The sequence below is a fragment of the Ailuropoda melanoleuca genome, chromosome 6 (assembly GCF_002007445.2).
Source record: "Ailuropoda melanoleuca isolate Jingjing chromosome 6, ASM200744v2, whole genome shotgun sequence".
NCBI classification, from domain to species: Eukaryota; Metazoa; Chordata; class Mammalia; order Carnivora; family Ursidae; genus Ailuropoda; species Ailuropoda melanoleuca.
In genome coordinates this window covers 53723533-53745371 of record NC_048223.1, presented here as the reverse complement: position 1 = coordinate 53745371, position 21839 = coordinate 53723533, and the positions used below count along the sequence as shown (strand labels likewise).

General features: G+C 39.9%; 1 protein-coding gene across 13 annotated transcripts in view; it reads left to right on the top strand.

Annotated features, from left to right (window-relative positions):
* The window catches only part of CHRM3 (cholinergic receptor muscarinic 3), a 465054-nt gene that overhangs the window by 277446 nt on the left and 165769 nt on the right, over positions 1-21839 (top strand). For 5 of the 13 annotated variants that reach the window (XM_034662430.1, XM_034662436.1, XM_034662435.1 and 2 more), the window contains one exon: positions 13014-13126. The exons of 6 other annotated variants lie outside the window; for them this stretch is intronic. The gene's annotated coding sequence lies outside the window, so the exon portion shown is untranslated. Of the gene's footprint in view, positions 1-13013; positions 13127-16344; positions 16504-21839 lie in introns of those variants that run through there. 2 more of the 13 variants (XM_034662444.1, XM_034662440.1) reach the window with 1 other exon arrangement.

Here is a 21839-nt window from a genome sequence, read left to right as displayed (position 1 = left end):
TTTGGCGTGTTCCTCCCAGTGTTCTTGCTCCTTGAAGTGATTACTCATCTAAGTTACCTGCGGACTTTTAGACGCATTTCTGTTTGTGACCTCTGTCTTAAAAGGCAGGGCCCTCCACTGAACACAAAACTGTAGGTCCGATTTGAACTGCTTGGAGGAAAAGAGAGCTGTCCTCTCCATTTTACTGACGTTCCACAAATGGGTTGAAATCAGTTTAATGAGTGTATCAGCCATTTACACACTTGGCTTTTGTTTATTCTTCATTTATCTTCTTAATAACAGCTGAATTTCCTAAGGCTTTTTTCCACGGTTTGGATGTCCTGTTGAGTCATTTCTCTGCCTTTATTTTGGCAGTTAGTTTTCTGAACCGAAGCATGGGACTGTGTATTTAAGTCTACTGAGCATCTCCTCCTCTACCAAGGCAGAATTTTGAGAACTCTGGTGTCCTGGTTCTATTAGTCCTTCGCAGGATTGTGCCGCCTGTGGAAAGCTTGCTATCTCTGTCACGTCCTGGTACACTGGTGAGCAAGACCCAACGGAGGAGAGATCCACATGCAGGGTGTTGCAGACCCCCTCTTCCACCTGCACTCCACGTGCTCCTTGCTCTCCTTGGAGTCTGTCCTCCTTCCCCAGGCCTTGGCATGAGTGTGTGGGAGGTCTGATTGTAGACGGGCCATCAGGTCCTCCTCTTCATTCTCATGGTTGAGAGCTGTCCCTCATCAAATTAGGCCTTGAGTTTTGCCTGCAATTATGTACCTCATTTGGCTAGCTGACTCTTACTCTGAATTTCAGTCTATCCTGCATGACACTGCCCGACCATTTTCCTAAAATATCTCATTCATCATGTCTGTTCTGCTCCTGAGATTTTAATGGAATACAATTAGAAATGCACATTCTTTCCTGTGGGGGGGCATGGGCTCAGAGACCCTGTTCCTTTCTGACCCACCCAGTGTTCTGGGCAGCCTGGACTCTTAAAGCCTTAAGTATGCTTGCCCCTTCTTGCTCCATTCCTTGCTCATACTATTTCTTTCACCTGGAATATTCTTCAGACTCCTTATCAGTTATCCAAATCCTACCTGTTCTTTGAAAACCCAATTTAGTCCCCTTCTTCCGTGTAATTTATTTGCTCTGGTCCACACTATTCAGCCTTCAATCAACTCCCCCAAGATTCTATTATCATTTCCTTCATAGTTCCTGTTGTGTTACATTCCTCGTTCTAGGCTGGAGTGTAAGTGCCTTGAGAAAGGACCGTGTCAGTTAATGCTTTGTCTAAACACTTTTCCTGAAATAGTGTAAAACATACGGTGGGTGCTTGGTGAATGTTGCTCTCGGGTTGATAGTTACCCTTCAAGGAATGTGGTGCTTAAATTTATCACTGATTGATTGCACAATTAATTTGACTGATTGTGGAATTTCAGAGTGAGGACAGTATTTGGGGTCAATTTATATCCAGCCCTTCTAACAAGAGTTCTGAAGAGCCTTCTACTTGCCCCCTGACCATGGCTCTCTTGGATTCGATCTTGGCTTTCCTGTGAAAGAACACCGTAGGTGGTTCTTGTTTTGAAAACGTTGCACACGGACTTCTCCCTTTGCTGACTAATGGGTGCTCTCGAGCTAACTTTCACAAGTGCGTTCACTGTACGTCTAGAAAATTAAGCGTTGTCTGTCTCTTTGGGTTTTTTTCCTCACTTTAATTTCATAAGAGACATACAAAATAAAGACTGTAGTATTATAAAGGGTTGTAGAAATTTCTTGTCTCATATACTAAATCAGTCTCACATTTACAAAAATAAAATTCACCTCATTTGCTGCATAATAACAAAACATAAATTCAGTCCATGGAGTTTCTATGGAGACCTGAATCTCTATTCCAAAAAAGTAGCATGCGACGGGTAACTTACTCTACCGTGATTTTCAGTGTTTTTATGTCAGCCTTGCGTGTAGTCTTCAATAGATATCCTATGTGGATTGATAGCATTTTAAACTGCTTCCAAAATTTCAGACTGTTATCCCATCCTCCAATATCACATGTTATTGTCATTAATTCAAAGTTGTACCACCATCACAAAAAAATATTGATTAAGCCCCTCATTAGACATGGCACTGGGCTTTTGCTTTCCTGGGAAACTCTGTTTTGCTTGATTCTCTTACGAGTTTACATCCATTTTTGGTTCCTAGGGTGACAGAGGAAGTTTCTAAATTGTCTGGAGATTGCATATCCCCACATACAGAAATCCTTTAAGCTAGATGAGTTAGCTTTCACTGCTCCTGTACCTGTGGACTAAAAGCAAAATATGGGAGTCAACTCCAGGTCCCAGTCACATTTGGGAGGTGTCATGTTTAGGAAAGCAAAACAATGAATGCTTACTAATATGATCTTTACTGTCCTGGGTAGAAGTGTGAGAAATGACTACAGTACAAATCAAGGAATTCATAAAGGCCCTCAACTAATGACCATTAATTGGCAATCTTTCATTTTCTTTTGACCCCCAAAGACATGTCCTCTTATTCACATCAAAGCAGGCCAAGTCTTATTGCTTTTATGAGATAACATGATAAGGATTAAATTGAAATTATCCCAAGTTTGCTAGAACTGTCCTCAAAGCTTGAGGCCACAAATGGTTTAATCAAATTAAGTACAAATCAGTAGAGAGAGATATCACTTTAATAAGTGATAATGTCATCTTGCAAGCATTAGTTGGTGAATCCATGTAAAATTTGTATTTGATTCACTCCTATTCAGAATGTATTTATTTATTAATTAATGCAGGAACAACTCATTTTTGCATCATATTTGACATTTCAGTTGGAAAGAAGGGGACTAACTTTGGGGGAATAATTCTTTGAGTGGTGATAATCATTTAGCCTCTAGGCTTTTCATGAAGGTCACAGAGGCTTTATCCAGCTTTGTTCATTTTTTTTTAAGATTTTATTTATCTGTTTGTTTATTTATTTATTTGAGAGTGAAAGAGAGCACAAGTGGGGGGCAGAGGCAGAGGGAGAAGCAGACTCCCCACTGAGGAGGAAGCCCGATGCAAGTGCTCGATCCCAGGACCCCGGGACCCGAAGGCAGATGCTTCACCAACTGAGCCACCCAGGCACCCTCAGCTTTGTTCATTTTAAGGAAGAAATGCTGGTGTGAACATTTTTGGAAATGCCCTCCCACAACCTTTTGAGAATATTCCACATCAACTACAATTTCTGCATAAATGGCTTTGAAGTTACATTACTCAAGAAGAGCAGAAGTGGATGCAGCCGCAGACCAAAAGCACACACCGTGTTAGAGCGGGTCCACATCTAGTACCAGTGGAGAAGTGTGGGATGAAACAAGGAATGAAGTGCTGGCCGTGGGAATTATTCATGAGCGGGCAGTTCTTTCTTCCACTGAACTGATGAGTCAGTTGGTGAAAAGACCTTTCAGCCGAACTCTGACTTGAATTTTTGTATTGATTACAAAAAGGGAAAATGGGGTTCACCAGATCCAGGGAGAAGATACAACTTGAAAGGACATGGAGAAGAGAATAAACTATCAGAAGTATATGTTAGCTTCTTACCACGGAAGCAGAAACACAGTTCACCACCACCTTTTCCCAAGTATCTGGACTTCTCTTGGGCAACTCAGGTAACAAAGTAAACACGAAGAACCTTCTCTATGCAGAGCACCGTGACCAGCATTACGAGCAGTACCAGAAGGAGGAAGAGGTGGTCCTCGCCACAAAGGACTTGGTTCATTTATTAGAGGAAGATATGTATACAAGTAACAACAAGACAGAGTAGAATTTATTAATATTTATGATAAAGATACAAATAAAGTACTACAGGGAGCATGGAAGAAATAAATTTATTCCATCTGCCATTTTGCAGAATTTATGGTGTAAATCATCTTCAGGCTAATCATAAATGATAATGAGGAATTCTCTAGGTATATATATGAAATAGATAAATTTTGAAAAGTGAAAGTATGGAACATGGCTGGGGAAAAGCAGATCGCCCTTTTTGAGTGCAGTTCAAGTTATTACTGGAACGAGGACTGCTGTAACAAGGTATCACGGGCTGAGGGCCTGAACCAGTAAAAATGTATTGTCTCGGAGCTCTGGAGGCTGAAGTCTGAAATCACAGTGCTGGCAGGGTTGGCTCCTTCTGAGGGCTGGAAGGGAGAGTCAGTCCATGCCTGTGTCCTCCCTTCAGGGGGCTGCCTACAACCTTTGGTGTTCCTCGGCTTATAGATGCATCACCCCAATCAATCTCTGTGTTAATCTCTGCATGGCCTTCTCCCATGTGTTTGTGTCCAAATTTCGACTCCGTACACGGACACCAGTCACATTGGATTAGACCCCACCTTAATGACCTCATTTTTACTCAATTACCTCTGTTAAGATCCGCGTCTAAATCAGATCACATGCTGAGGTCCTGGGGTTAGGACTTTAACACATCTTTTGGGACAGACACAAATCAACCCACAAGAGTATGTAAAGGAGAAAAATATGGCAGGCTGGGATGGAAATTCACTGTACATATCTAGTGGCCTTGATTTTCAAAATAAGAAGTGTAGACATTATTCTAAGCGTTGGAGCTCTGTGGCCAATAGATGCAAGGTGTTTAAATTACCTTGGGTTGCTAAATGAACTTTCATATACCATTATGATACAAAGTTGTGAAATAAATGATAGAGGTAGATGATGTTGAAGATAAGAGAGAAATTATAATTAAATATTTTAAATCTGAGAGGAGTTGTTCGAATGTCAAGCAGAATGGTTAGTTTATTCATATGGAAGGAGTTTTAACTGAGGGAAAGAATACCTTCATTCAAATTCCAAGAGATGGTAAAGACACTGAACACCACAATTACATCCCATGATCCAACATGCAGACCATCTCCTCCCTCTGATTTATAAAATACCTGAAACACGTTGTCAAGCTCCATCTCCTGGGTTAGATGATCTGTCTCCTTGTGGGTTTCAAAGGGGTAGAGTTTGTTAGCCATGTGGACATAGGAACTAATCTTACAAACTTTGGTTAATGTCCCATGTAAGAGGGGGATAAATGTGTCCTAGACTCATTTGGACAATGAGATGAAATGAGCTATGGGAATACAGTAAGTGCTGTTTATTTCTTTCATTATTATGAATTCTAATTGCCATAACCAAAAGGATTCCAGACATTTCTCTTTGTAGATTTAAGCATGTGCTTATGCACAGACTGATTTGCGGTCTTGCTAAAAAGTTGAAAATAAGTTCGCTGGACAATAAAAAATAAATAAATCTAAATCTCTGGATGGAAAAACCCATAGCTGTTCCAAGACTTTGTGATGAGTCTCAGCAAAACTGGTAACTATTGTTTGTGTAAAGTTTCCTTCAGTTTGTTTAGTTTTGCAAGCCTAGCATGGAGCCCAACATGGGGCTTGAACTCACAACCCTGAGATCAAGACCTGAGCTGAGATGAGGAGTCTCAGACACTTAACCGACTGAGCCACCCACTTGGCCCTGCAAACCTGCATGCTCTGAATAATGAGATACTTTTTTAGAAGTAAATAAAATCTACATTTTCAAGTGAATATACCTATGTTTGTTGGAAGAAAACTTCAGGAACGATTTTAAACTTTTTATGCAGATGTATGATACTGGTCCCACAAAGACATTAATAACACAGAGGCATTGGTTTTGGAAAAGGATGTAAATAAAACATCCTCCTTTTTTTCATTGCTTTTGTATTTTTTGCACTCAATAATTCCAATAGACATTTTCTGGGCAACAGAGTTTGTCCGCAATTATTCTGTTGAGAATGTAGAAGAGAAAACAGTAATTAAATACCTTCACTTATCCTACTTTATCCCTGACTCTGTAGCTAAACTTAAGCGTACATTGAAAATAAACATACCTTGGGGCAACTTAATATAGAAAAGTACTGGCTATCTTTGGCCTTGGAGCAGTTTTTTATACAGTTATAGACATTAAATGCCTTTATATATACTATTTTAGCTATTTCCTGCAGTCTGTCTCCCACTTGGTAAATAAATACTATGGGATATTTCATTAAGCAAAATACCTACTCATCTCCTTAAAAAGAACTGTGTCAGTATCTGAATGTGGTAATTCTGGAACATGAGAGAAGATATAACCAGCAGGATGTTTGAGTCCGGGGGTCAGTGGGGGATAGGTGAAAGAGGTGGTGGGGATTAGGGAGTGCACCTGTCATGATGAGCGCGGGGTGATGTATGGAAGTGTTGAATCACTATCTTGTACACCTGACACTAATATTACACTGTATGTTAACTAACTGGAATTTAAATAAAAACTTAAAAAAAAAACATAACCAGAAGATGAAACAGAACAAAATCCCATGCTAGCAATATAACACTATATAATTTTTTAGAAAATAGAAAAAAATACTCATAATTTCACTCAGCTATGAACATTTTTATCCTTTTTCCTATTTATGATCAGGGTGTGTGTAAAAGTTTACATATATTTTTCCAACCTTAATTAAATTTCCCATCGCAGGGTGGACTTCTACATTGCTACATTTGATTCATAATTCTGATCTTGTCTGATATATAATATTTCGGAAAATAGTCTTTCATCTAGTTGAGTATGTTCTAGGGTTGGGCATTTATAACGATCTCAGTGTTTCAATATTCTCATGCGGTGAGCTCCCTGTGAAATAGCTAAGGATTCATCGAATCTGTATTGCCTCAGAATGCAGTTCCTGAGGTTGGATTATTCAGTTTTTCACTCCTCAGAACCAAGAAAGAAAATACACTTCAAATTATATAAATGTCTTGGCAGAGTTACTATTAATGTGTGTGCATTTTTGAAGAACAGACACCCTTACAATGTAAGCATTAAACATTCCTTGGAGAAATGGAAAATTAATTTTCTGAGAAATTAGGATATCCAAATGGATATGACTTTGTGAGCCGAAGCCAAAAGGGGCAGAGAAAGCTCTTCTTCCATCCTGGAAATGGTGTTTATGAGTGAGTAAGATAACTATTTCCATTTCTTTTGTGAAATATGCAAGGTAGCATAAGACAGCTGCTCCTCAGAGGCTAGAATGGTCAGTTAATGAAGGAACTTTCATGAACGTCCAGCTTGTCCTCCACCTGAGTGTAGAAATGGTTTCCAAGCCTGAGGGCAAAGGTAAACTTGAAGTTATTTATCTGTGTCTTTCGTTGGGCTCTTCAGCTGTTTCTTCCGTAGTGTTTTGTTCCTCAGGTCCCATGACAAGTTCAACGACATTAACCAGCCTTCCAAGTCCCCGTTGCCAAAAAGACATTGCCATTAAACAGAAAAGAGCTTACCCAAAACTTACTCTTTCTATCTAGTCCTGCCTGGTTATTTGCATGTTCTGAAAAATATAATGCTTTCTTTTGCTTCCTATTTTCTGCATCTCAACTCAGGATTTATCAAAGGTTTTAGCCTTGAGCACGTGAGGCTTGTTCCCACCTCAGGCCTTTGTTCTCCGTGTCCCCTGTCTGGAATACTTTCACAGACTGTCACCTGAGGCAGCTTTCACTGACCCCGGCATCTAAAGTAGGCATACCCCTCACATCCCATACTTTTCTTTTCTAGTTGCTCCTTTGACCCACATACCCCGCTTTATTTTTTCAGTAAAGCAGCTAATGTTGTCATACAAATTCAGTTGCAATTTTGTGTCCCCTATTGGAATAAAATTCCTTTTAATTATTGACTTTGTCTATTTTATCTCTATGCCCCCAGCTAAAGCAGCCCTTGCTATGTTTCAGGGACTGTGTATTTGTTGAAATAATGATGAATGAATGAATAAATGAATGAATGAATGAATGAATGAATGAATGAATGAATGAAATCCTTCTTGTAGACATGGAACTGCTGAAAGGGTTTTATAAGTCCTTTTATCCTGGTCAGTGACTGCTTTGGGAAATCCTGTTGTCAGAGATGGGCTTTTAAGAGTTCTCTTTGGGGGGGCCTGGGTGGCACAGTCGTTAAGCGTCTGCCTTCGGCTCAGGGCGTGATCCCAGCATTCTGGGATCGAGCCCCACATCAGGCTTCTCCGCTGGAAGCCTGCTTCTTTCTCTCCCACTCCCCCTGCTTGCATTCCCTCTCTCACTGGCTGTCTCTCTCTATCAAATAAATAAATAAAATCTTTAAAAAAAAAGAGTTCTCTTTGAGGCAATTTCTGCAATTTATGATTTGTTGTGAGATTTTATGAAGTTGCTAAATTCTAGATGACCTTAAAGAGATAACCACTGGTGTACCTAAATTCTTCACTACCAACAAATACTGCTCGATAGCAAAGTGATCTTGTTTTACTTTATCTTTAAAGCCTAAGTGTTTTTAGAAAGTTCCTATAATAAATCAAAACAATATCTACATTATGGTTAAGTTAAAAATGATATTATTGACATTTGGCATGAAATACCATTGTATTATGGGATACTTCTAAAAGAAACTGCAGTCCTATACCCTGGCCAGATAAGAAAGGCACTGATCACAGTGTTTGTAATAGCAGTTTCTTTTTGCCAACATTGACCTTGAAGGCTGGTTAATTTTGTTGAGCTTGTCATGGACCTCCAGGAATAAACCATTGTGAATCAGAGAATTTAATAGCCCAACTGATGACTAAAAAGATAAATAAACAGCCTTTCCATCTATTGATATCTATGTATCATCTATATAACTATATTCACATCAAGGTCAATCATTGCAAAATTCCCTGATCTAAGGAAATTTCATAAAGTCGTAGTGATTTCATATCAGTAGGTAAGGCATATATTGCAAGAAAATACAATAGGGCAGCCTAAGTAATGACGGAGCACTGTAAATGATGAAGATTGTTAAGATTGTAGAACTAGATGTGCTCTGGGTCTGTGACACCAGGGGAAGGAGACATGACGAGGGGGCTGAGGTTCGCTTCAGACACAAGCTTCAATTAAGCATGCAAATTAAAATAATTTACTGAGTATTATTTAACCAGGTATAGTACAGACAATTTGATGACTGTAATTGAATACCATGTCTGAATTAAGTAATATAATAAATTTTTCTTACATCTCATTCTGGAGAAATCGCTTCTTCCTAAGCATAAGGACAATAAAGAGAGTCTTCAGGTGCTGTCTCTGAGCACTCCTCAGCCCTGTGTCCAGCACCTTTCACTGCCCCCCAGAATTCCTGTGTGTGTCCCTGGCCAACTTCATTCATGCTATATCCTTTGCTAGGAAAGCTCTTCCTCTTCTTTTCCAGTTTTGTGTGTCTTCTTTTGAGGGAATTGAAGGAATACAGTCCTGAGTTTTCAAAATTTTGTGACCACTCATGCTCACCCTCCCGTACCTACCATGAACGTCACCTCCTGGGTGACACCTCCGAGTCCCAAGGTAGGATAAGGGAGCCCTTCTTCGGGGCCCCACAACATTGTGCAGACACAGCCCCTGTGGTACAGGTGAGATTCTCGAGGTTTTGTTCATTGCTTGCCCATCTGTCTTTCCCTCCGCACCATGTGGCTTTGGGGTCATGCATGGACCGTATCGATCACCCTGATGGTAAGATGGAATTTTCTTGCTCCTCTAAGATTCAGTAAACAGCATTCACTGTGTCCATCTTTGCATCCTCTTAGAGTCCAGAGTTCTTCCTTCAAGTCCTGGAATTTACTCAAGAGTTTCTTTCTTCATAATCACTGGTATCTTCATTCTTAACTCTGTGTGTCCAGTACAGAGCTAGTGCCCAGAACCACCACTCAATCCCTTTGTGATTTTCTTTTGATTTTCTCCGGAATTTGATGAACGAATTAACAATTTATCAAAGATTTGAGGGGCTTCCAGGAAAGTGTCCTCAAACCAAGCACAACAAACCTCCTTCCACCCAATCCTGAGTTCCCTCCCGGTCTCCCACCCTCTGCCTCTGTCTTCCTTTTTCCAGGTAAAGCTACAGCCAGATCCCTCCCCAGAGCTCCCTCAGGGCAGCCCCTCCTAGGCTAACGCTCCTCATCATCCCAGCTTCTATCCCCAACAAGCTTGTTCAGAAACGTTCCCAACAAAAAAAGTTCTTCCTATAAGAGAAACTCTCAGACAATCCAGAAAGAGAATAATTCCTTTTATTTCAATTACACCTCTTATTCATCTTTGTCATGAGCATAGGATCAAGATTTTTATAGATGTTAAAAAAAAACCTTTCATTGATTGCTACTGTCTCCGTTAACTCATTCCCAGATCAATTTCAGGTAATCTAAAGTCTTCTATTTTAGTTATCCTTGCTTGTGATTTGAATGACTTCATTGATTGGTGAGCTATTTTAATTTTCCTTTTGTCCTTTACAGAATTCTTCTCAGATCAGAAGAGAAAAAAAGATGGTGTGAAAATCATCTCTTACTTAGGAAATATTTCTGTAAAATGAGTGAAATATATGATTTTGAAAAACTGAAAATACCAGAATTCACCTTTGAGTTTATTACTAGGATCTTAGACTAATAGAACTCTGTCATTGGAATGAATGAAAACACAGAGGTCTTTGTAACGGGGCAGGGGGGAGTTTGACTCCCAAAAAGTCTCAACATTGTAATGAGTTCCTCTTGCCAGCATTTAGGAGAATATAGCATGATGGCACATTGCCTTTAACACCCTAATTGGAATCTCAAAAATGATTTCCCTTAAGAACCTGAGAGCAGTGAAAGATCTATTTTGTAAAGACTGAAGAGGACCCCCAAAGCACCAATAAATTAGAATTCATCTGTTAACTGTAGGGTGAACTAGTTCATGGACAGATCTTGGAGAAATGCCCACATTTTGTGTGATAGAGGTGGTCTTCCATTCCCAAGACTGGAGTGACCATAGCTGGACTATTTCTTTACTCCCCTATGTGAAATTTGACCACACAGTAAAGGACATAGTTTTGCCCTTTTAATTTACCCAGGATTGAAGCAGAGATATGATACAAATGACAAGCCAATCAGAGGTTGTGTGTTTGGCATTTTAAAGCCTCTTTAAGTCCTTGTCACAGGGCCAGTTCTCAGTGCCTAAAAAGGAAGTGTGCACAGACAACACAAACTGAGCCTGGGCACCGTCTGCCTCTGTGAAGCTTGTGTAAATGTTCTTTATGGGCATTTCTGTGTGGTAGCAGACAAGGACATAAAATACTTTTAGGTGTGCCGCCCTGTTTTCAGAGGCAGCGGAGCAAAATGAAACAGATCTCTGACCTAGACGTCAGAGATGTGATTCACCGTCCCAGCGATGCAACTTATTATCTGCATTTCTGAGTTCTGGGCACCGGTTTCCTCATCTGTCAATAGGGACAGTACTTCGCTTTATACAATCAATTCTCTAGGGACCATCTAGATCTTGTTGTTCTTCATCTTCTTGTTCTTGTTCATCTGAGGTTGTGCCGGGCTCAGTGTTTTTTGAGGAATCTGGGTTTAAGGTGGGGATCAAATGACATGATACACAGCATAAGCTCTGGATAAAATGCAGGGTGATTGATGCGAATTTATTACCCATGAGGGTTACTGCAGATCCATTACTCATTCCACAATTTGCACAGATGACAACACCATATTGTAAGAAGCTTTCTTCTGGAGTGGATTTGGTCATTCTCAGGCTCCAATCACATTTCCCCCTGGGCAGAGAATTTTGCGCTTACCTATTTTGTTCTGCTATGTCAACTAAAACTAAGGTGGCCACGTGTCCCGGTTATCAGGAGATCACCACCGTTTACCTATCTTGTCTTGGTGTAATTATTAATATAACCACTTTTCACTGACAAATATACCCCAGCTTGTATAATCAATTCTGTTTTTACCCTACTGGAGTGTACATAAAGACTGAGCATAAAACTAGGAAAATGTATACTGCTCTTGATGATTTTAAACCTTGATCTTTAGGTGAGACATACTGTGAAGACAGCAAATTTCTCTTATATCATTTGAGTAACTAATCTGTCTGTGCCTCCTCCGTGATGTTTTCTAAATCAGGTTATGTCTCTGTCAGAGCCTTCATTTCCTGGCTTAGAACTGCTTTCTGCTTTCTGCAGGAAATCTAGTGCTCTTCCAGTGTCCCCACCTGAAGAAATCCTGGAAGTTCCCAGGATCTGCATTCTTGCATTTAGCGAATATTCACAGAACTAGCACTGCTAGGGTGACATAAACTGCCGGCTGTCCACTTGTTGTTGTTGTCATTTTTTAAGGTTTTACCTTTTTTTTTAAGGATTTCATATATTTATTCAGAAAAAGATAGAGAGCAAGGGAAGGGGCAGATGGGCGGAGAGAATCTCAAGCAGACTCTGTGCTGAGCTTGGAGCCTGATGTGGGGCCCAATTTCACGACCCTGAGATCATAACCTGAGTGGAACTCAAGAGTCAGATGCAAAACTGACTGAGCTCCCCAGGAGCCCCCCAGGTGCACACTTGTGAGCAAGAAGGGACAGTCTTGGCTTTCAGAGAGGTCGCTGTCTAAAGAGAAACAGATATTAACTGCTGTATTGAATAAATGTGTAGGGGTCAGGCTAGGAAAGAACACAAATGAGTGGTCCCTGATAAGGACCCTGGGAAGAAATGACAAGAGAGGTAAAGGAGAAATTCAAGACACGGTGATACCCTGGAAGTCAAGGCAAGAGAATTGTAAGGAGGGAGTTGCCGATAGGATCAGATTAAGTTGGTAACAATGGCAAAGTAGCCATTAGATTTATCAACTGGAGGTTACTGATTACCTCGGAAATACCAACTTCAATGAAGAACTGGTAAGAATTACAGGCATATTTAGATTGGTTAGGAGGGAACGATTGACTGAGTACACACTGCATTTTCAAGTAGAACACAAAAGGAAGGAGAGAGGGTAATATAACTAAAAGGGAACACAGGCTAGACGTAAGGAATTTTTTTGTCAGTGTTTTTGTTTCTTTTGAGTGGGGCTTATGCACAGTGGTGTCCTGATAAACCAGCTCCCCAGGGTGGACTGATGGCCAAACCCCCTATTTGTAGCTTTGGCCTATTGCCCTGAGGCCAGTACTCCCACCATGGCTGACATCAAGTTGTCATGTGATATTACTGATGCAGATACGAGAAGAGAAACAGAATCAGCCACCAGCTCCAGCACAGCACCTCGCAGAAACCAGCGCGATGGGAGTGGCTGAAGTCTTGCTTGAAGAATGAAATACCTCATAGAGCAGGTAAAGAGGAAGAGGGTAGAGTCGAGAATAAAGGTGGAAAGATCAACGTTGAACAAGAGAAAAGCTCTCTTCTAATGAATTGAGAGGCAAAGAACAGGGTTAGAATAAATTCACAGAGAGGAGGAGTTGAAACAGTTCTCATTTCTTTGGGCTACTTTATCTGCAAAATAAAATCAGGAAATGAAGGCTTTGCTGACAGCGAGGAAGTTGTGGTTGGTGTACAATACTGAATTGGAAGGGATAGTCGAAATCTGAAGGAAAGATGGATGTGGTGGGATAGTTGGGCAGTGTTGGGGTTCCACAGATACTATGGACCAAGGCTCTGTACCAGTACCATTCTGTGGAGCCATGTGGATTTTTCCAACACTGAGCAGCACAAGTACAGGAACACAGAAATGAAACAGTTGCATTGTTTTTGGGTTGAAATTTTACAGGAGAATGTAGAAGGAGGGCAAGAATTCAGGGAGGAAGAGAATGTTCGAAGCAATAAGCTATGATGTCTAGGATGAAGAGTGAGAACAAAAATTAGAGCCAAAGGGAGTTTTTAGACTGAAAGAAAATGCTACTTCTAAGAGATTCAAAGTCTTAACGAGGTCGTAGAACAGATGTAATAGAAGTACGAAATTGAGAGATGAAACGTGGAGAGGGTACCCCGTGGAGAATATTCCAGAGTCAACAAGTGTAGAGGTAACCGAGTCGTGCGTCACTATGAGTGTAACTGGCCAAGGCAGAATGGAGGGGTGAGGATCCTGACAACGAGTAAGCTAGGGCATTAGGTAGTCATTCAAAAGGACATTGAAGTCACCCCGGATCTTGCACCAGATATTAAGACTTTAAACTATGTGTTAAAGACTTTGTGAGATGTAGGGTGGCTCGCTGAGATTGCAGCCATTTGCTGGGAGAAATGGGGTACAGTTGAAGAGTGTGCTCCTTAGAAGAAAGCATGTTTTTGTAAAAGAGTGAAGAAATAACATTGGTTAAGGTGGTAATGAAGAAAGCTGACCAATGGATCCTGAGATAATAGGATTTATTTATTTATTTATTTATTTATTTATTTTTATTTATTTTTGGTAATGAAGAGCCTGAACTGAACTTTAGGAAATACTAGTGCAGGGGCGCCTGGGTGGCTCAGTGGGTTAAGCATCTGCCTTTGGCTCAGGTCATGATCCTGGGATCCTGGGATCAAGCCCCATGTCAGGCTTCCTGCTCAGTGGGGAAGCTGCTGCTGCCTCTGCCCCTCCCCACTGCTCATTTTCTCTCTCTTTCTCTCTTTCAAATAAATAAATAGAATCTTAATAAAAAGAAGTATGAGTGGACACAGAATAGAACCCAGGTTCAGCAAAGGGGAACTCAGGGGAAGGCAGATCTCTCTGGATATGGGAATGCCTGGGAGGGTTTTGGTTGGTCCATTTGTGTGTTTGTTTGACTTGGTTGAGGTTTGTCAGTTTGCTTTGATTTTAACCATCCACACAAGCATATCTGAAGAATGTTTGTCCAGAAGACAGTGAGAGAGTGACACTTTAGGGAACAATAGTTGAATTGTCTTCAATTCCAGAAAGACATAGGTGTTATTAATCACATTCATTTGTCTTGCATGAAAAAGTGGCCATGAGTACATGTTCCAAGAAAAGAGAAAGTTCAAGGGTAAGATCTGAGATGAATCATGAGGTTCTCAAAAGTATTTTTGGATTCATTTTCTCAACTGCAAATGCTGGGACCCTGAATAAGGTTGATCCACGTGCCGGGCCTGTATGCTTGCTGAGGAAGTCACCGCTGACTTCGGAGGAAGCTAGTGGTATTGACTTTGTCATGCTGGCACCGGGAAAGCGTTGAACAGATTACTTTTCAAAACCCCGAGCCTTGCTGGACATTTCAGTATCACAGAGGGGAGCTGGGGCTTTTTCTTTGGCAGAGATGGAAGTATTTTTCTTAGCCGACAATTCCATCATCACCGGAAAACCCTAACACAACACTTAAGAGACCCACACACACGTGTTTCTCATTGTGAGTAAACAGTAACTAAATGTGGCTGATGGTTACAATCAATTGGTTAGGGATTAGAATTCATTTCTTCACATCTGAGTAAAGACCCATGTAGTAAGGCCCTTGTGTGGCCAACATTGGGGTCAAGGTGCTTATAGCATTTCCTTTCTCAAGATGGGTCAACTCTGTCATTTCTGGCTTAAACATTGTCCAGGAAATCCACCTCCACTGAACAAAGAACCACCTCCCTTGCTTGAGTGTGATCCTTCCTCCTCTAAAATTGGCATTCCTTGAGGCCATGTCCTGAAATGACTCGCCCTGTTCTAGCTCAATGGTGGTAATCCGTGTCTACCTGCAGCAGTTGGCCAAGCGATCTCGTCTTATGTCATGTCAGTGTACATGGTGATACAGATTTAACAAGATAGGTTGACTTTTGTACATGGAGTTGTACTTCGTTTGAGACGTGAGTTTGTGTACGGACAAGCAAATGGCATAGGTGTAGAGAAAGAGTAGCAACCATCCTATCATTTTGCTAGAACTCTCATGTTACCGTATCAAAGAATGCCGAGAAAGAGAACAGTGGATGTTACAACGTTCCTCTCAAATAGTAGCAAAGCTTTAATTAACTGATACACGGACCCACTCAGGATTGAAAGGCAGCTTTCAGGGGTGAAACATGACAAGCGGTTCATTGAACACTGCACAGAAGGTAAATTGAAGTGTATATTTTCCAATCACCATAGGAATTTTAAGTGAGTGGAATGGAATAAACCCAGTTTGGAATTTGAAATAAATTCAGCTTGGAATGTGTCTTAGAGACCCAAGGTTTACACAAGAGCTATACAAAACTCTCAGCATGAAACATGACACTAGGTGAAATTTTCCTGGCATCTGAGAGCCAGACATGGATTTCTGAAAAACCAGGGCACAGACATTTGGTCAAGAGCTCTTTGTTTCTACCTGGGAAAGGAAACATAGATGCTTATTTAATACCCTGGGGCAGGAGTAGTAATATTCCACCTGACAGATGGAGCTGTGTACACTTTCTCACAAGGTGGTATTTTTAGTTTGGTGTTACCAATAAAATATTGTCATCCTGTTTCCATTTTGCTTTCTCCTGACGTCCACTTCAATAGTTCTAAGTAATGTCATAGATCACACATAGTAAAACTGATTAGAAAAAAAGGAGAAGTGGTTAGAGAAAACACAAGGGTCAACTTCCAGTAATTCGTAAGTAACCACTAGTAGCAATTTACCTACCTTCTTGCCAAAGCTATTTTCTCAAATTATAGATCCTCACGAGCTAGTAACTTTGCAGGGGAATCCTAAAGGGAGAATAGACTCTGTGCAAAGCTGAAGAAGCAATTGGTAACTAACAATACATCTTTTCCAAGGTAAGTTCAAGTCCCCAAACGACTGAGTGTGCAGAGTTGAAGAACTTCCATATTTCTTAGGAGCTCAGAAATACTGGATTAGTTGGGACGGCACACAGGTGCAAGGTGCGAGACTTCAAAAAAGAAACCATCTGTCGAGCGCAAAGGAAAGGGGGAATGCTGAGAATCATGGAGAATGCAGAGCTGTGGATTAAGTGTTCATGCTTAGAGTTTGGGCGTTTTGCAAGTGAAATGATGAAGTGGGTGAGCTCCAGGAACACAGGATGTGTTGAATTAACAATCAGGTTTAGCGGATTGCGTGTTCTGAGTTTACAGTTGTTTGGAGGAATGGAATTAGTCCCTTGTACTGCCTGTTACACTTTTCCACTTTAAACAGTAGCTTGTGATTATGTGGCCCTCGTTTGCGTTCAGGTAAAAACCAAGATAATGCCCTATAATTCCGCAAATATTTGTTTTCCTGGCAGGGACGGACCTGCGTGTTTTATAGTCTCAGGGCCATTCTAGAATGTTTACAGTTTCCGCTGCTTGGAGCTTTCTGTATATTTATCCCTGGATTAGGATCAAAGTAAGCTGATTTTATCAAACCGCTGGGTAATTCTGACCATTTCATCTGGCGATTTTAGTACTGTTGTTGCAGCTGACCTGTGTATGTAGGGAATTACTGGGTCACCAGCTCATGGAAATGCCTTCTGATTATGAACACACTTTCAGCATGCATGCACTGAAGGTAAGCGGGAAAAGAGTATCGCACCATCTACTTTAACACCAGTTTTAGCTAAATAAAAGTGGGATTTCAGGCATGGGCTAGTAGTCTCTTCTTAAATGTAAATAGAAGTGCCGCGATTCAGTGTAGAAACAAGAGGTCTTTGAAGAACTGAACATTCAGATGAAGCAACCGTGTCCTTCAAACCACATCCTTCCTGCTGCCTGTGGGAAAGGGGTGGTATTTGTGTTGTGCTCAGAGCACATGCAGAAGAGATCTGTGTGTATTTCCATAAATAAAAGGACATTGTGTGTGTATTTGGCACCTGTGATGGCAAGAGCTGTTGATTGCTTCCGAAAGCTTTGTTCCAACTCCAGGATCAGCAGGATTTTTAAACACTGAACTAGGAACTGGGCACTAAAAATACATACACAGGAGACCTATGATAGCATTAGGTTTTGAAGAGCAGGGCGAGGACTTGCAAACTTTGTGATAGCTGTGTCGTTACTCTAATTATGATGGTTCAGGGGAAGGGATTTGACCTGTCGTATATCCAGCCTGCAGACTAATGGGCCATGCTGTGGTAACATTTTGAGTTACTGTTTGTTGTTTCAGCGAAGATGTCCGGGATATAGAGAATATGAGCGTATGTTTGGTGAAAACCAAAAACTTTACCCTATTTATTTTCTTGGCTTTTATTGTTCGCATTATGTTCATAAAGCCACCGACAATTAATGATTTTGTCACTTATTTGGAGGCAAAGTAGCACCCAATCAAAAAAAAAGTTTAAAATAGAATTAAAAGTTGTATTAAAAATTCAGCTTGGATTATTAAAATGAAATATAATGCCATTTGCCTCCATCTTTCTCAAGGTGTAAATCAAGACCTTTCCATGTTGCAAATAGTCACCAAGTGAACAAAGAGCTAAGCGTGAGCATATTTTAAATGCTCCTGATATTTACAAATGCTTAATCCCACACCTTAATGGGCTTTGTCTGTAGAGATATGGGAAATTTGAGTGGGCTTTTTTTTTTTTCTATTATGCAGTTCTCCAGAGCTTTTACTATAAAATGCATGGAACAGGCATGATTTAAGAGAAAACAAAGTCCTATGTAATTCATATTGGAAATCATGACTATTGTTAGGTGTCCTTACATAAGATCAAAGGGGTCATCTCCTTGAATATAATGAAAATAAAGACAAGTGATACCCCTTAGGTTTATTTGAATGCAGTTTTTTCTGTCTGAATAAAATTTCCTTCTTTAAACATCTCCACCAGAGAGTGATTTTGTTGAGAGGCAGTGTGCATTTTTATTTTTTATTTTTATTTGTTAGCATTTTTAAAGTTTATTTTTGTTTTATTTACATTTGACTGAAATGGACTTGAGAAGAACATTTATTTATTTAAGCAAGGTCTCCATAGATTATTATAACATAGAAATTATGTATTGTGAAATTTAAAATAATCATGATTTTCTTCAGGTTATCCAATTAAAGAAGTACTCAATTGCAGGATGAGAAATGTGTCAAAAGCCCAAACTCTGTGGTGACATGATGCCTATTTCTCAGAAAACGGAGTGTGCTTTAGTTCTTAAAACAGACACTGTAAAGGAGTTCCTGTCTAATTCTGTGAGTGAAATTCTCTTTAGAGGGAATGCTGAATACAGAAGATGAGATGAGTGATAGATGGAAAAGAAAGGTCTTCTCCAGTTTCCCCTTACAAGAGTAGCCTTTCCCACCAGCTCAGACGGCTGTGCTTAGATCAGAACCCCAGATACTGCAGGATCTAGAGGAAGGAAGCACATTTAAATGATAGGCACGGCATTATACCTTAAGAATGGCATTTTTTATTGAATAATCACTAATGTTTCCAGGGCTCCTGAAACATTAGAAAGAAAGTGTAACCCGTGCATGATATAAACTCATTTATTTCATTAACAAGCAAGACAAAGTTTCAAACTGAAAGTCACATAAGAGTTTGTATTTTAATCAAGTNAAAGTTTCAAACTGAAAGTCACATAAGAGTTTGTATTTTAATCAAGTACAGAAAAACTCCCCTCCTGATAGATTCAAAAGAATGAAAAAAATCTCTTACCTACTGTCAGCCCAAATGAAGAACATTTCATTGAAATGGTTCCCACATTGAAAATTCATCACTATGTCCTATCTCTCTATAGTACGGGAAATAGAAAACAAGAAGCATTGAGCATATAATCTGGGTGGGAATTGTATGCACTCGTGTGTTATATGTACTTGTGAAACAATTGGAGAAAAATACAAACAAGACCAATATATATGTTATATATATACATACACACACATATATATACATATACATGTATATATGTATAGCAGTGTAGCATGAAAAAAATAAATATTGCAGAAGGTGAGGGAGGGAACCAGAGTTGATATGGGGAATTTCCAAGACAATGATTTTTACAAGGACATTGAAAATGGGAAAAATGGGTCCCCTCAACAAAGGGTTGGGAAAGACTGTCCAGGCCATGAAATCCTAGAAAAAAATGAAAACTAGCTACTTTCCCAATTCACATTCAGCTTTTGGTTCAAGGGACAAGTGTTTAGATACAATTCAACTTATTTGATCTTCTCCTGCATAAATCGTTCCGTTTCTGTAATGTTCCAACCAAAGCCTGTGAAGCCATGTAACCACTTGATTTTTGTCAGGAGATTTATAAAGAGGCACTTTCCTGGAAAATGCTAAAAGGATTGACTGAAACCAATTTCCTTCCACTCTTGTGAAATGCGCCTTTGCTTCAGTCAGGTTGTCTGGACAGCCAACAAAAGAAAAAGATCCTGGTGGCCATGTTTCTTGGCGCCTGTTGGCCATATGCGCCTAACCGCTCACATGCACCCAGTTAGTTGCATGAACAGATATTTGAGCTCCCTGTCCCCCAACCCCTGGTTTAAGTATTATTTTTACCGACTTACCCAATCTTTCCTCTTGCAGTTTAATAGTAAAAAGGACGCAGTAAAATCTGAAGACTTAGATTCTAGTCTTCTTGTCTTTGCCTACTGGATTTGTGACTCTGGTCAAGTCATTTAACCAACCTTCATTTTAGTGTTTCTTCACTGAGTTCTTCTTACTCATTAAGCACACTGAGCAACCCAAATGCATTGCCTGCAATGCAAGTCCGTTAGAATTAAGAATCTTCATTATTTAAAGTAGTAAATATAACCTTGGACAAATAATACACTTCATTTAGAACTAACTGAGCAAGAGTGGCATTTATGATGATCATTCAAATGAATTCTTTCTTGCCTGGAAAAACTATTCATAAACACAATTGTGCTTTATTGAATGCCGTATTTCTTTTACCTTGGCTTCTTAAATGTGAGTACATCCCAGAGTAGATAGAGAGCAGGTATGATCACTTAAGAGATTATAAAAAATTAAGAGGGAAATAAAAGCCAAACTAAATCTGGCTGATTCTGTAGTCACTATATAATTTGTTTTGATTAAAGACTGACAGTTCCTTGTTGATGCCTATATTGTACCTAGATTAGCCCTTGGAGTTAATGGAGACAAGAATTTACTCAACATCCTCGGCTTTCTGTCTCTTACTTCCTCTGCGTACAGTGAGAAATATTGCTTAGTTTCCATGTCAGTAGCATCTAAATGCGCTTACGTGAGGAAAAGGTCCTTACTTCAATTTATTTAGCTATATATAAGGCATCATTACTCAGTTAATTTCCAAAAATACCAAATACATGAAGTATTTCCCTTCAGTATGCATACAACAGAGCCAAGATGATTTTTATAGATACTTTAGTATGAGGATAAAATTGTTTCTAAAGTATAATCGAATCACAGTTTTTATTTTTCTTTTTCAAAGATTTATTTTACTTTAGAGAGAGAGAGAGGGTGGGGAGTGGCAGAGGGAGAGGGAAAGAGAGAATCCCAAGCAGATGCCCCCCCCCGCCCCCAAGCACAGAGCCTGACACAGGGCTCAATACTATGACCTTGAAGACCAGAACCCAAGCCGAAATCAAGAGTTGGACACCTAACCAACTGAGCCACCCTGGCACCCCACACAGCTTTTATTTTTAAAAATTTAAATGTATTATCAGCATTTTCTTTGAGCAGTGAATAGTTTAGATTATCTTTAATAGAGATGTTTGTTTTGTTTTGTTTTTACTTATTTGGATGCATTATTTTTCAACTTTATCTTTAAAATATATAATGGATTATGGGGATTGGCAAATTAAGCAATTAGGCAAATGGTTATCAAGCTTCCCTACCACTGTTACTAAACTATCCTTCTACAACTTGTAGTAATAATAGCTAACATATATCAAACAATTTGTGTGTGGCAGGCAGTGTTTGGCATTTCATATGCTGTTTCTTACTATACTGATCGTATAAGATATAAAGTGATTAAATATGGTCCCTGTCCTTTGGGGCAAATTGTATGAAATGTTTCTAGACCTAAATTGGGAATTGCTGTGGCCAGCATGACTGACCCAGACTTATACACCACTTAGCTTCTACTGATTTCAGAACTTAAATATGAGTCCCCAGGGTACAGACCAGTAGGACTTTGCTTCCTTAAAGCACCACTTCAGTTGAGTGCCCAGTTGCCAAAAGTCCAGAGGCTTTCACCGCAGTAAGTTG